The sequence below is a fragment of the Lutra lutra genome, chromosome 12, assembly GCF_902655055.1.
Source record: "Lutra lutra chromosome 12, mLutLut1.2, whole genome shotgun sequence".
Lineage (NCBI taxonomy): Eukaryota > Metazoa > Chordata > Mammalia > Carnivora > Mustelidae > Lutra > Lutra lutra.
The window spans coordinates 64,029,898-64,045,252 of record NC_062289.1 but is presented as its reverse complement, the minus strand read 5'-3'; the positions used below and the strand labels follow the sequence as shown (position 1 = coordinate 64,045,252).

General features: G+C 46.4%; 1 pseudogene; it reads left to right on the top strand.

The window, feature by feature from the left end:
• Positions 1–7,368: 7,368 nt before the first annotated feature.
• LOC125082498 (60S ribosomal protein L9-like) lies at positions 7,369–8,000 on the top strand (annotated as a pseudogene).
• Positions 8,001–15,355: the final 7,355 nt, after the last annotated feature.

The following is a 15,355-nucleotide window of genomic DNA, read 5'->3' as shown; positions in this document are numbered from 1 at the left end:
AAATACTGATGAAAGAAATCAAAGAAATCCTTGAATAAATGGAATGATGCATTGTGTTCGTGGGTTGGAAAGCTCTGTTCTCCCAAACTGGTATAGAGACTAAACTCAGTCCGAATCAAAATCTTAGCAGGCTTTTTTGTAGAAATTGGCAGGCCAATTCTAAAATTCACACTGAAAGACAATGTCGAGGGAGAAGAACAAACTCTTTCATGGGAGTTGCATGGGTTCCTTCCAAGGACACACACCATCTGATCTCGAGAACTTACTACAAAGCGCTCCAGTCATTAAGACTGGACAGCACTGCACAAGGGATGGGCACACACCAATGGAACAGAAAACAGAGTCCAGAAGTAGCCCGATACAGATGTGGTCAATTGATTTTTGACAAAGCATAAAGTCAGTAGCGGAGAATGGATAATTTGGTTTTTGAAATCCCTTGCAGTCATCTAAAGGGCAGTTTAGAAGGATAGATGAAACTCAGGAGGGCTTCTGGGCTCCAGAGACATACTCTGGGGAGTCCTTGAGTTAGAGGTGGAAGTGAAAGCTTTTGGGAAGGCATGAACTGGCCCCAAGTGGGTAGGGAGATGGAGGAGAATGCCAAGGGATAGCTTTTGAGTCTGGATAAGACAGCGACAGGACCAATGAGACACCCAAGGCAGAGGACACACAGGCCTTTATTTAATGCTGAACATATGGGAAGGGGGGACCACTGCCCAGAAGCACAGGAAAGGATCAGAGCAGTGGGGGCAGAAGCAGATGGCCCTAGAGATGAAGAAGGGGAAAATAGGGTGCAGCAAAAGGCAGAACCGTCTGAGCAATTGTGAGTTGTGTGCGTATGAACAATGCCTGCTGCACATAAACGTGTCACCTTCTGCTCTGCCTGGAAGAACTAACAGCCACGGGCTTTCATACTAGTGGCCTTTTAAGAAACCAGCTTACCATACAGAGGGATTTCTAGGTGCCAAACAGTACTCTAAAAGCTTCATGAATATTGAATCACTTCAACCCTCACACCTCTCTGAAGTAGGTACAATATCCCATTCTGCAGAAGAGGGTACTGAAGTCACATGTGGCACAGTGACGCTAGGCTTTGAGCCCATGTCATTCCATACTATGCTTGCTGCTCTTGGGATGATGAAAACAATGACTCAGGAGGCTTCTGAAGGTTTGCACCTTGTCCCTGCTTCTTATGACACCCAGCAAGACCACACACTTGGTACAGGCAGGTCCAAGGCTGGGTCTGGGAGAGCCTTGTCATGCTGTTCACACCCAGAATGAATGGATCCATCTTGTTCCCCCAGGTGGAGTAGGGAAAGGGTTATTGAATCCTGGTCTCAGATTTCTGGCCCTTGTTCCAAGCTGCCTGTTTCTCTCTGCTCAAATGCAGATGCCCCCCGCCCCAGTGTTGCTGGAGAACAGCTCTTGGAGACTGAACCAAGGCACCATGTTCTGCCTTCTGCATTCTCGCTCTAGCACCAAATTCACATGGTTTCCCTTCAAGGACGGGTTTTGAAGCAGCCAGGCCCAGCGGAGTGGCTCAACAAAATGAAGAATAGGTTTGAATTTAAAAAAAGAAAACAAAAACTTGATTCTAAAATGTTGAGGCACACTTATTTGAATGATTTACTCTTCAAACTGAGAGAAACCCAGAGTTACTTCCAAATTATTTTGAATGGCAATAGCCCTTTAAAATTTGTGCATGAAAAGTCTTCCAGTGTAAGCGAACAGCAAGGACTTGGGGTTTTTTGCTGGCTCTTCATTTCAAAGTCACCTGGTATTTTTGGTCTTCTGTACCTTTTGTAACTTCCTCTGAATAAGAGGAAATATGGTTGCCATTTGTGTTTAATTTATCTTAACAAATCAAAGCACTGATTTTTACTTCCCTGCCTGTGTAATACTTGAGCTGCAGGGCTTCAAAGGGCAGAGTAACTATGTTCTGAGTGATTGGGCGTCTGTTGTATTATTTTATAAACAGTTCAAGTTTTGCATTGCATAGGAAGCAACTGGTACAACATGGAGATATATTTTCTGTGTGAGTAGCCAGCAGAGAACTCTGAGTGACCTTTACATTTGTCTTGTGCTAGTTCATAGATTAAATTTAGATTGGGTAGAATATATATTTACATAAAGGCTCAGAGTTTATTTTTCCTGTTTCTCTAACACTGCCTACTGTTCTCTGAAAATGGTTTATCACAAATGGCAGGTTTGTTCGCAAAGTAGCAGTAGAAAGAAAACTAAATACTCATCACTTGGTTTTCTGCAGGTTCCTTGGGTTTAGGAAACTCCGCCTAGGTGAGCAGCTTGCTTCAGGGGGGGGGCCTCTCCCCAGAACCAAATTCCCAGGCCATTCGGTGTGGTGGGTTTCAGAATCCAGCGATTCACAGGGCATGTTCCCCTCCACAAGGTTGGTTAGGGCAAAGATGTTACCATATCTCGATTCCAAGCAAGTTCACTTATTTTATTTTATTTTATTTTTTAAGGATTTTGTTTATTTATTTGACAGAGAGATAGAGAGCACAAGTGGGCAGAGTAGCAGACAGAGGGAGAGGGAGAAGCAGGGTCTCTGCTGAGCAGGGAGCCCAATGCAGGGCTCGATCCCAGGACTGTGGGATCATGGCTTGAGCCAAAAGCAGATGCTTAAGCGACTGAGCCACACAGGCACCCCTGCAAGTTCACTTATTTAAACAAAACAAAACAAACAAACAAAAAAAAACAATGCAAGCTGATGCAGCCACTTTGGAAAACGTTATGGAGGTTTCACAAAAAGTTGAAAATAGAGCTACCCTATGACCCAGCAATTGCACTACTGCATATTTACCCCAAAGACACAAATGTGATCCAAAGGCACACGTGCACCCCTATGTTTATAGCAGCAACATCTACAATAGCCAAACTATGGAAAGAGCCCAGATGTTCACTGACAGATGAATGCATAAAGAAGATGTGGTGTATATATACAATGGAATATCACACAGCCATCAAAAAACCCGAAATCTTGCCCTTTGCAATGGCATGGATGGAACTAGACGGTATTATGCTAAGCAAAATAAGTCAATCAGAGAAAGGTAATTATCCTATGATCTCACTGATATGAGGAATTTGAGAAACAAGACTGAGGATCATAGGGGAAGGGAGGGAAAAATGAAATAATACGAAACGAGAGAGGGAGACAAACCATAAGAGACTTAATCTCAGGAAATAAACTGAGGGTTGCTGGAGTGGAGGGGGGTAAGAGGGATGGGGTGGCAGGGGGATGGACATTGGGGAGGGTATGTGCTATGGTGAATGCTGTGAATTGTGTAAGACTGATGAATCACAGACCTGTACCGCTGAAACAAATAATATGTTATATGTTAATTAAAACAAAACAAAACAACAGTTCGCCAAGGCTCTGCTGGGGCTGCTCAGCCTCCCTGTCCAGCCTGTGTTGCTGTCCCCTCTGCCCTGGACAATCACGGCCATTTGTGCATTCTGCTGCTGGTTGGTGTGATGGGCCAGGCACAGAGGAATGTTTGTATGCACATGGCCATCACAGTGCTGCGTGGCCTCTGTGTGAGAAGCTCTTCTCTCCCGCTGGGAGGAGCATGGGTGAGAGCCTGGGGGTGGGGTCACTCAGGGTCAGACAGATGCTAATCAGTGCTGCGGGTACAGCGCACACACAGGTCTTGCCCAGCCCAGCATCACGGTCTGGGGTAGCCATTGATGGGCCCCCACCAAGAGCTCCCGGATGTGCAGGCTCAGCAAAATATGTGGGTCACACGCCACTCAGGAGCACGGCTTAGACAGCATCTTTCGAGGCAGCGGGGTGGGGGCTGCCATCTGAACTAACGCGCACTGGAGGGAGGCCATGAGGACCCCAGGTGAAAGTTGCAAGCCCAGTGCTCTGATCAGGGACCTGAGGGGCTGGCCCTGTCCTGCTCCCAGGACCAGGCAGGGGCAGTCCTGACAGGAAGCAACTTGGCAGGCTGCGACGGGTGCTGGGCACTTTAATCTCTTGCCTGTCTTCACTCAGAGGCTGTGAGCGCTCCAATTCCGTTTTTCACTTCTTTGGAAGTGCTGATAAGATGGGAACAGAATAAATCAAACGCCAAGTTACATGTTTCCTGGCTTAGGAAGAAAAACTAAGCATAACCTTGGAAATGCTCCCAGACGGTATTTTTTTTTTCCCTCCCAAGTTGATTTTCCTTCTTGTTTTTTATTGTGGTAAAATATACATAACCTAAAACTGACCATGTTCACCATCTCTAAAGGCACAATTCAGTGGCATTAAGCACATTCACATAGCCGCGCAGCCATCCCCACCAGGCATCTTCAGTTTTGCACCCTCCCCAGCAGAACACATGAACTCCCTGATTCCATGCTTCCCCCCACCCAGCTACCCATGTACTCAGGAACTACAGCCAAGGTGTCCTCTCTGCAGGCACGCATGTCCTGGCCCCAAACTACTCCTGGTGTGGGCTGGCCCTGGGCAGAGCTGAGAACAACTGTTCCCATTGTAAAGAAGGGGGTCTGTCAGACGTCTATGATCTTTTTCTTTTTAAAGATTTTTTTTTTTTATTTGAGAGGGAGAGCACAAGCAGGGGGCACAGCAGAAGGAGAGGGACAAGCAGACTCCCTGCTGGGCGGGGAGCCCAACACAGGGCTTGATCCCAGAACCCAGAGATCATGACCTGAGCCGAAGGCAGGCCGTTAATCGACTGAGCCAGACAGGCACCCCATTAGTCATCTTTATAGTGGTCACAGCCGACCTGTGAGGAGCACATGCATCCCCAGGCACCGTCCTAAACCCACTGCATGCAGTTCTAGTCCTTCAGCTGCCTTTGGTCTCGTCTTTACTGAACAGATGTCACAGGAAGCAGTTTCATTAACCCACATCCTTGACTGCAGGGTGAAGGAGAGGGAGAGGCTCTCTGAGACTGGGCTGGGGTTTTATTTTTTTCTGTGTTAGTCCCGATCCCCACAATGACCCACGAGGGCTGTAGATATTTCATTGGCATTTTGTATCCGAGAAAACAGGCATAGAGAAATTAAATCTAATTAAAATTAAAATCCCAGATTAGATTAAATCTAATCTAAGGGTGTGTTTCTTCCAGACCAGAAGCATCCATGCTCGTCGAGCCCTGGTCCGAGGATAGTGCAGGAGTCTCTCTGGGCCTTTGTTCCCACTGTGTCATCAGGGCTGGGATGCCAGCTGCATCAAGGCCTAGAGTGTGTGCTCAGAGCAGCTTCCCCTCCTGGGAGAGAGTGACTAGCCTATGTCATTTCTGGTTTAACTTTCTAGTGCAAAGGTCCACTGCAGGCCTTCAGGGACACGAATCAGTACGTGTGTTTTGCAAACAGCTTCGGGAAAGGGAAAGGGTGATGCTGAAGATCTTGGGCGGGGTCAGAGTAGCTGACTCTCTGAGTGACTGAATGACAACGTCAGCTCTGGGCACAAGTCCAGGCCACGGCGTGCGTGGGCTTTGACCCCCTGGCCCTGCTGTCTCTGTGTTTACCCACTCTGCTTCCTCTGCAACTGATGTCATTGTGACTTCATATTTTGCCCTCAGCTGATCCCTGGGGAGAGGGGTGATGAGGGCCACCTGCAGGACACCTACCGGCTGAAGCCCACCCCCTCTTGCCCCTCCACCCGCCCACTCTCCAGTGGTTCAGGAGCTCAAAATGGTCACCACATTGTTAAACAGTTGGAAAAAATTAGAAGAAGATCTCACGACCCCTGCAAATTATATGAAATTGCAACATCCGTGTCCACAATAAAGCTTAATAAACACAGTCACACATTTGTTTAGGAATTGTCTGTGACTGCTTTCACAGTCTGATTAGGGACTGCGTGGCCTGAAGAGCCAAAAATATTTCCTCTCTGGCCTTTTCCAAAGTGTGCCAAGCCCAGGCAGAGTCCTCCTTCCTGTGATGACAGCAGTTGAGTCGGTAGTAGCATTTCACATGGTCAGCTCAAACCTCTGCTTCTAATCAGAATGGAAAGTGCATGGAGAGTCAACCCGCATGATTCTCAGAGACAGAGCAGCGCTCATGGGTCCCTACCTCTGGCTGCGTGGGGCCTGAGACCAATCAGGGGTCACCTGTCCTTCACTGAGAGGACCGGGCTCTGCTGCAGGCCCCAGGCAGGCAGCTCAGGCCTGTGTTCAGAGCTCACGGGATGCTCTTCAAAGGGACACCTACAGAGGAGACTTCCCCGTGTTGCCAGAGCAACTCCAATAGAGCGGTCTGCCGGGACTTACCCATGTGCGCATTTGCGCGCATGCGTGTACATGACAACAACCCATCCGTGTGACGGTGGCTCCCGGACTTTCACAGAACTGTCTCCACCTGTGGTAGCAGTTCTAGATTTGCCCTGAGAAGCCACTTCTTGAGTCGGCAGGAGGAGCTGAGAAACCACAGAGGGACTGGCCAGGCACGGAGCTAGGCAGAGCCCCTGGTGACTTGCAGCTCCTCTGAAAGTGGGGTTCCTGCAGAAGGGCAGCGGCCACGTGGCATTACAGCACCCCTCAGCGTTCACATAAAAATTGAGGATGAGGACAAGGTGGGCTTTAGAAAGCTGCTTGGCCCCCTGTCACTGTGCAGCTTTTTAAAATTTTGTGATGAAATACATATAACATCGAATTTCCCATCTTAACCATTTTCCCCCTTTGATGAATGTTTATTCATCAAAATGTATACCAAGTAGTATGCCAGGTATCAGAGATACAACAACAACAGCCATCAGGTGACAGATTTCCCAGTCGACCATAAATTCATTGTCAAATGCTGACCCTTAAAGTTGGCGGGGCAAGTCCAGAGTCCGCTAGCGTACAGCTTCTGACACATGGAAATGTAATTATTCAAGTTCAGAATGTCTGAAATCTTAAATGTAAGGAAAAAAAATCATGACTCAAGCTTATTACTTCTCGGGGAGCCCAGGCTGATTGTACAATTATCTCCTCAGTAGAAGAGTCTTCTTAGAAGCCAAGTTAGTAATGTGTTAAAGTGTATTATTAATGTATTAAAAGTAACGTATTAAAATGCACACATGGACAGGATCCAGCCAGAAATGCAGTCAAACTCTCAAGTTTACCCTCCCTCTACCTGAACACTATTTCATTAAAATGCTCTTTCTTCAAAAAAATACTCTTTCATACAGGGGTGCATGGGTGGCTCAGTGGGTTAAGCCTTGGCCTTCAGCTCAGGTCATGATCTCAGGGTCCTGGGATCGAGCCCCCACATCAGGCTCTCTGCTCAGTGGGGCGTCTGCTTCCCCCTCTCTCTCTGCCTGCCTCTCTGCCTACTTGTGATCTCTGTCCGTCAAATAAATAAATAAATAAAATCTTTTAAAAAATGTTTCATACACTCTTTGGCACATCTACTGTGGGAATGAAGACTGTTCTCAGCAATAAGACCTTCGTCATTCCAGAAGGTGTCGACGTCACTCTGAACGGATGCACTGTTATTGTGGAGGGCCCCGGAAAAACCCAGCGAAAGGACTTTAATCCCATCCATGTAGAACTCAGTCTCCCTGGAAGGAAAAGAAGAAGCTCCCAGTTGACAAATGGTGAGGAACTAGAACTGAACCAGCTACCTGTTTGTGCTGTCTGTGGTCACATATAGAACACAATCAAGGGCGTTACCCTGGGCTTCCAGGACAAGACGAGGTGTACGCTCAGTTCCTCATCCATGTTTTTATCCAGGAGAATGGTTCTCTTGTTGAAATCTGAAATTTCTTGACTGAAAAATATATCTGCAGGGGTTTAGATGAGGTCCGGCGTTACTTGTTCTTTATCTCAAGTCCAGAAAAGTGAATTAATTCTTGAAGGCAATGACATTGAACTTGTATCACACTCAGCTGCTTTGATTCAGCAAGCCACAACCATTAAAAACAAGGGTATCAGAAAATTTGGGGATGGTATCTATATTTCTGAAAAAGGAACAGTTCAGCAAGCTGATGAATAAGATCTAAGCTGTCCAGCTACCGAAACAGCAAGATGCCAGATGAGTTTTCAGACTTATTTGTGACAGCCTAAAGATGCAATGAACGCTGTACTGATTTGGGGCTTTTTCTTAAATCAATCATCCTTTCGAATGGTTTGGCCATTAAATCACTCAGAAGTAAATCGTAGTGTGCTGTCCATACTGTTCCTAGACATGTTTGCCATCTCTGTGGTTTTGTTTGGTTTTGGGCTCTTGTTTGTATTTCTTTCCTTTTTTTATTATTATGGTAAAATACACACAGCATGAAATTTACCACCTTACCCATTTCTGAGTGTCCAGCGACACTCAGCAACATTAAGCACATTCACACTGTTGCGCAATCATCACCACCCTCCTTCTCCAGAACTTTGTCATCTGCCCAAACTGAGACTCTGTCCCCATTAAACACTAACTCCCCCTGCCCCTACCCCTCCCCAGCCCCTGGCAACCACCGTCCTATGAATTTGACTGCTCTGGTTACCTCTCGAGTAGAATCGTACAGTATTCGCCCTTTCAAGATTGGCTTCTTCTACTTCCTAGAATGTTCTCAATTTCATCTCCTCTGTAGCATGTATCAGAAATGCCTTCCCTTTTAAGGCTGAATAATATGCCATCATATGTACATCTTGCTGGTCATATAGCCACATGTTGCTTCTTCATTCGTCCATTGATGCACACTTGGGTCACTTCCTCCTCTTGGCTATTGTGAATAACGATGCTATGAACATGGGAATGCAAATAGCTCTTAGAGACCCTGCTTTCAATTCTTTGGGGTTTACACCAAGTACAATGATTGCTGGCTCCTAGGGTAGCTCTATTTTTAATTTCTGAGGATGCTCCATACTGTTTTCCACAGCAGCTGCACCATTTCACATCCCTCCCAACAGTCCGCTAGGGTAGCGCTTTCTCCAAACCCTCGCCAATACTTGCTATTTCTGTTGTTGCAGTATTTTTTTTGGTAGCCGTCCTAACGGGTGTGGGGTGGATTTGTTTTGTTTTGTTTTGTTTTTCAACAAGGCATAGTTTTCCTCCAATGAAATGCGATCTTGTTTCTCATTAGAGGAGCCTGAGCAGGTAAACACCCTCATGAAACTCACATCCCATCGAGAGACAGCACATTTCCAGCACTCTGGAAAATTCCCTCTCCACCTTTCCCGCCTGCCCCTCCCACCCCGCCCGCAGAGAGCCATCGCCATGGAAGGGTTGTGCCCCTCTTCAGCCTTGATGTAGCTGGACTCACACACTGGGGACTGTGGGGCGTTTTGTTGACCCAAGCACGCCTCCCTGTGCCTGGTGGGGTCAGAGCGGCTCTCCCTACTGGGGAAGAAGATGCCATGGTGCCATCAGGAGCCAGGAGAGGGTCTTTGTTTGCAGCATGCAAAGTTTCCTTCAGCATAAGGCAGTGTCCCCGCTCCTGGCCTCTCCCGGAGCAAAGCTGTGTTTGCTTTTGGAGGACTCAGCACAGGATGCCCTGTCCTCTGCTGGATGACAGGAGAGTGATGTCAGCCCAGGTGCTTCCCGGCAGGGCTGGGGCGGGGGAAGGGAAGGTTCCCGAAGACAGGGCTGGGACCCTGAGCCCACAGCATGTCAGCAATGCTTACAATAGCTTTTCCCCGAATATGTTCCATTTCAAAACGGTGCAGTCTTTATGAGAAGTAGGTTCCTGAAAGGCTGCCATCCCGTGAGTCCAGGCCACTGGCTGGGGGGAGCGGGTTTCACCATGGGTTTGTTGAGTGACCATGAAAAGCCTTTTGCTCTTTCAGAACTTTGCGTTTTCGTGGATTTTTCAACAAGATATTGTTTCTGGCAGGCTCTTGTACCACGGAACTGAGCAGGACAGAAGTGGGGGTGAGAGAGCACATTACCTAAATAACAATGCAAGTATGGTGACGGGTGCATTCAGATCGGGGTTGGTCAGGGAAGGTGTCTGGGAGGGGACACAGGAGTCACACCTAAGGAACAGAGGTGTCGGAGTCTTGGGGCTCAGAACGCGGCCATCTCCAGGCTGACGCAAGAGGAAGCGTTGGGCCGGCAGACCTCTCTGCACAGCCACTGGCCAGCTCAGGGACAGCTCAGGGACAGCACTGGGACAGCAAGCTGGGGGTGGGGGGGTGCCAGACACACAGTGTCTACATGGTGCCAAGATCCAAGGGGGCAGTGGGCCTCCTTGTTAGTGAAATTTGTCTGCACTCGCTGGCTTCACAGGGACACACTGCCCCTTTTACCCCGTCAAACACACATCCATGTCCCCTCTGTACCTAGGCGCCTCTCAGCCTGGCTCTGTGGTCGCCTCGTGGCCCCGGATGGTGGCTAGCGACCACTTCGTGCATTCCTCAAAGATCCCATTTCCAAAGTGAAGGTCAGTAAACTAACGTATGCTAAAGCACATGAAAATGGGGTGGAATCCAGAAAACAGTGGATTTGCAGAGCTCTGCTTTAAATATTGAGCTTCTCCCACCCCCTTTCCTCTGTCTAATTGTGGTGAAATAGACACAACACGAAATCTATCATCTTAACCATTTTGAGGTGTAAAATTCAGCAGCACTAAGGATACTTGCATTTTTTTGGTTTGTTTTTTGGTTTTTTGGTTTTTTTAAATTAACATATAATGTATTATTTGCTTCAGGGGTACAGGTCTGTGAATCATCAGTCTTACACAATTCACAGTGCTCACCACAGCACATACGCTCCCCAATGTCCATCACTCAGCCATCCCATCCCTCCTACCCCCCTCCACTCCAGCAACCCTCAGTCTGTTTCCTGAGTCTCTTATAGTTTGTCTCCTTCCCAATCCCATCTTGTTTCATCTTTTTCCCTCCCTACCCCCCACGACCCCCCACCCTGCCTCTCAAATCCCTCATATCAGAGAGATCATATGATAATTGTCTTTCTCTGATTGACTTATTTTGCTCAGCATAATACCCTCTAGTTCCATCCACATTGTCACAAATGGCAAGATTTCAGGTTTTTTGATGGCTGCATAGTATTCCATTGTGTGTGTGTATATATATATATATATATATATATATATATATATATATATATATATATCTTCTTTATCCATTCATCTGTTGATGAATATCTAGACTCTTTCCATAGTTTGGCTATTGTGGACTTTGCTGCTATAAACATTCAGATCACTACGTTTGTATCCTTAGGGTAAATACCCAGTGGGATACTTGCATTGTTGTACAATCTATCTCAGGAACCCTTTTCTTCTTGCATGAATGTTTAAATAAAAAATAATAAGGGGTGCCTGGATGGCTCAGTGGGTTAAGCCTCTGCCTTCGGCTCAGGTCATGATCTCAGGGTCCTGGGATCCAACCCCGAATCGGGCTTTCTGCTCAGCAGGAAGCCTGCTTCCCCGCCTCTCTCTGTCTGCTGCTCTGCCTACTTGTGATCTCTCTCTGTCAAATAAACAAAATTTTTTAAAAAGTAAGATAAAATGGAATAAAATAAACAGAGCAATGCTCTCTTTGAAAATCGGCTGCCAGGAGCCAGCGTGTACTCTCTTCGGTCGTTGCCTCCCTGCCCCTCCCTTTGTGCACCATCGTGGTCTGCCATGGCCCTGGGGCCTTTGTGGGGACAGGGGCATGGCCCAGCCATTGCTGACCAGGTCAATGAGTTCAGGGGCTGTTCCCCGTTACCTGCATGCTTCTGAGTACATCGTTGGTGGCCCCAGAACTCTTATAAAGCTGGGGTGACAGGAGGGACTCGTGGATACAGTGGGCACTAGCATTTTGGCAAAGATCAGGGTGTGAGGGCCCTCCTCCCACTACCGCTAGCAGAACCCCCCACTTCTGGTCCTTAATACATCTTCAATTACACACTCAGCTTCACGGGGGGCCGAATGGTCGATTTAGGCTGGCAAGCTGGAAGATTTGAGATCTGTGTTTCTGGGTGATGTTGATACTTTTGTTTTTTGTTTTTTGTTTTTTTCACTTATTGTCCAATAAGAGGAAAAAAGGCAGTGAACCAGGAACTTTGGTTTGTTTTGATATTTGATAGTAAAACCCTTTCTTTATGTGAAATCATTTCTGGCAATGGTGTCATAGGAGAAACCAGGCAACGGTCTCTGGTTGAGGGGACTGGGGTGCCTCCTCGTGCTGAGGCACCCCGCACCCCTTGAGGCTCCTCCTCTGATCCACGCAGCCCCGTGTCAAACCCCTTCTGAACTACACAGGTGTTTCTCGGGAGGCCCCCACCCTGCTGATGTCAAGTGTCCTGTGAGGTGAGCTCTCACACACACACACACACACACACACACACACACACACACGAGTCCAGATAGGCACCTCCGAGGCTGGTTGGGGGAGAGGTGACACCACTTAACATTTGAAGGAAGGATGTGCTTGCCAGGCAGAGGAAGAAGGGTAGGCATTACCCATACATCAAGGGGGAAAAAGACTTTCAGGTTAGGGTGGTGGAGGGAAGTCCAGTGGACCCTTGAACAACACAGGTTTGAATAGCCCAGGTCCCCTTAATTTTTTCAGTAAATATGTTGGAAAATTTTTCAGAGGTTTTCGATAATTTGAAAAAACTTGCAGACAAATCTCATAGCCTAGGGATACTGAATTCAGAAAACATTAGGCATATAACACAAAATGTGTGCTAATCGACTATTTATGTTACCTGTTTCCAGTCGGCAGTAAGCTAATAGTAGGTGTTCTCAGGGAGTCAAGAGATACACATGAATTTTCAGCTGTGGGGAGGGAAGTGGCGCCCTTAGCCCTTTATTGTTCAACGGTCAAGTGTATAGAATCTCTTTCCTAATATCTAATAAAATGAATAAAAACTAGTAAAATGGACTTCCCAAAAATTCAGCAGCAGCCACTAACAGAATCAGACAGTAGCTCTCAAACTTCAAAAACTGGCAGCCAGGTAGAGATAGGGAAGATGCTTGGGCGTGAGGCTAGGCTCCCCGCCCCCCAGCGTTACCCCAGGAGATGCAGCAGGACTGGCTTCCACCTGTGTGCCAGGTGCTGTCCCAGGTGCTGGCCGGAATATCTCCAGTCCTCAAGGTCTGAGGGTTGCTGGGGGGTAGGTGGGGGATGGGTTAAACAGGTGATGGGTATTAAGGAGGGCACTTGTGTTGACCACCCAGTGTTGTATGTAAGTGATGAATCACTAAATTCTACACCTGAAACAAATATTGCACTATATGTTAACTAGCTGGAATTTAAAGTAAAACTTGGAGAAAAAAAAAAGAAATGAAATAGAGACTTGCCATGATGTACAGTATGGATATCTTCCATCCTGCCGGATGCCACGAAAGCTGCTCCAGGTCACCTCCCACATTCTGCATTTATGGGCTTATCCGTTTCCAGATGATGGAATGCTGCTTCATACTATCCCCTTTTCCTGTTGGGTTATTGGTCTTTTTCTGACTCATTTGTAAGGATCCTTTGGCTCTGCCAGATCCTAATGGGTTGTGGGCTCTTCCCCCCTGCAAATATTTTCTCCCCATCTGTGGCTTGTCTTATTACTTTGTAGTGTCGTTTGATTTAGGGAAATTTAAATTTGAGTATAGACCCCTTTATCAGCCTTCTTCGTACGTCTAGTGTTTGAATTCAGAAGTTTTACTCCAGGGGCGCCTGGTGCACAGCCAGTTAAGCATCTGACTCTTGGTTTGGGCTCAGATCATGATTTCAGGGTCATGAGATCGAGTCCTCCAGAGTCTGCTAAAGTTTCTCCCTCTCTTCCTCTCTCTCTCTCTCTCCCAAATAAATAAATAAATAAATAAATCTTTTAAAGAAAAGAAAAGAAGTTCTATTCCATACCCCAGGTCATAAAGATTGCTTTCTGGATTTCATTCTGCAGGGTGTAAGGTTTTTTTTTTTTTAATTAACATATAATGTATTATTTGTTTCAGGGGTTCAGGTCTATGATTCATCACTCTTCGGGGTGTAAGGCTTTATCTTTAGGTGTTTGGGGAAAGGTGTGAGGTAGAGATTCAGTTCTATTTTTTTCTTCATGTGGATAACCCACTGCCCCAGAACATGAATTGAAATCCCTTCCCTACCCTACACAGGGCGATGCCTCGTGGCCATCTGTCGTATCTCTACATTTCCCCAGGTCTGGTCCTAGACTTTGTTCTCAGCTCTTCTCTCCTAATCCAGTAAAGCCTTCAGCTGGTTCAGCTTTCTGATTCATCTTTATAACCAGAGGTGGGGGCCCCCGCCTTGCTCTTCAGAATAGGCAAGGTTCTTTTGGGCAATTTGCTCTCTTACCACACATTTTGGAATCAGCCTGTAAGGTTCCAGTGAAAATCTTATCAGGGTTTTGATGGCAGTTGCTTCTATATTAGGAGTAATATCTGCAGAACAGACATGATTATAATATTGAGTCTTATTTTTTAATATTATTAGGGAATCTATGTTTCCAGTGAAGTTTTATGACTTTTTAAATTTTTAATTTGATTTTTAAAAAATATTTTATTTATTTATTTGAGAGAGAGAGAGAGAGAAAACATGAGCGGGGCAGAGGGAAAGGGAGAAGCAGGCTCCCCACTGAACAGGGAGCCCAAGACCTGGGGCTCGATCCCAGGACCATGGGATCATGATCTGAGCCAAAGACAGATGCTTAACCAACTAAGCCACCCAGGTGCCCTGAAATGTTATTATTTTATTTGTAAAGGCCTTGAATTTGTTAGATTTATCCTTAAGTACCATTTAAATGTGTTGCTATGTAAAGGATAGTTTTTAAAACCACATTTCCTAATCATTGTGCTAGTGGGTACAGAGGAGGCTGAGTTTTCAGTACCGATCTTGCAGCTCTTTTGCTCCCTTGACAATCACTCAGTCATGACCTGCCACGCAAGTCCACCTGCTTGTCCCTCTCTGACACTCACACCTTCTTGCTGACATTTGACGTGACCTAGGATCTTCACCGCCATGTTGAAAAGTAGGGGGCGGTGGCAGGCATGATACACAGAAAATTTAAAATAATAAGAGGATGCGATGCCCAACTATAATAAATTTTTCAAAGATATTTGTTTATTTATTTATTTATTTATTTATTTTAGAGAGAGAAGGCATGAATGGGAGGGTCAGGGAGAGAAAACCTCAAGCAGACTCTGCCCCTAGCTCAGAGCCCAAAGCCAGCCTCGATCCCATGACCCTGAGATCACCACCTGAGCCGGAACCAGAGTCTGATGCTTAACTGACTCCACCGCCAGGCGCACCTCTGCTGTTATATTTGAGCATTTCATTGAAATGGACGGTTTCCCAGGAAAAAAAATAAAATTTTCAAAATCTGGATCTAAAATAAACAGGCATACTTTTTATTGCTCCTTTGCTGTATTTCTTACAATTATTTCCATGATACCTTTCCCCTCTCATAAGGGAAAATAATGTAGGGTAGTAGGGTTTCCCCCTGCACCTCCGGTTACAGC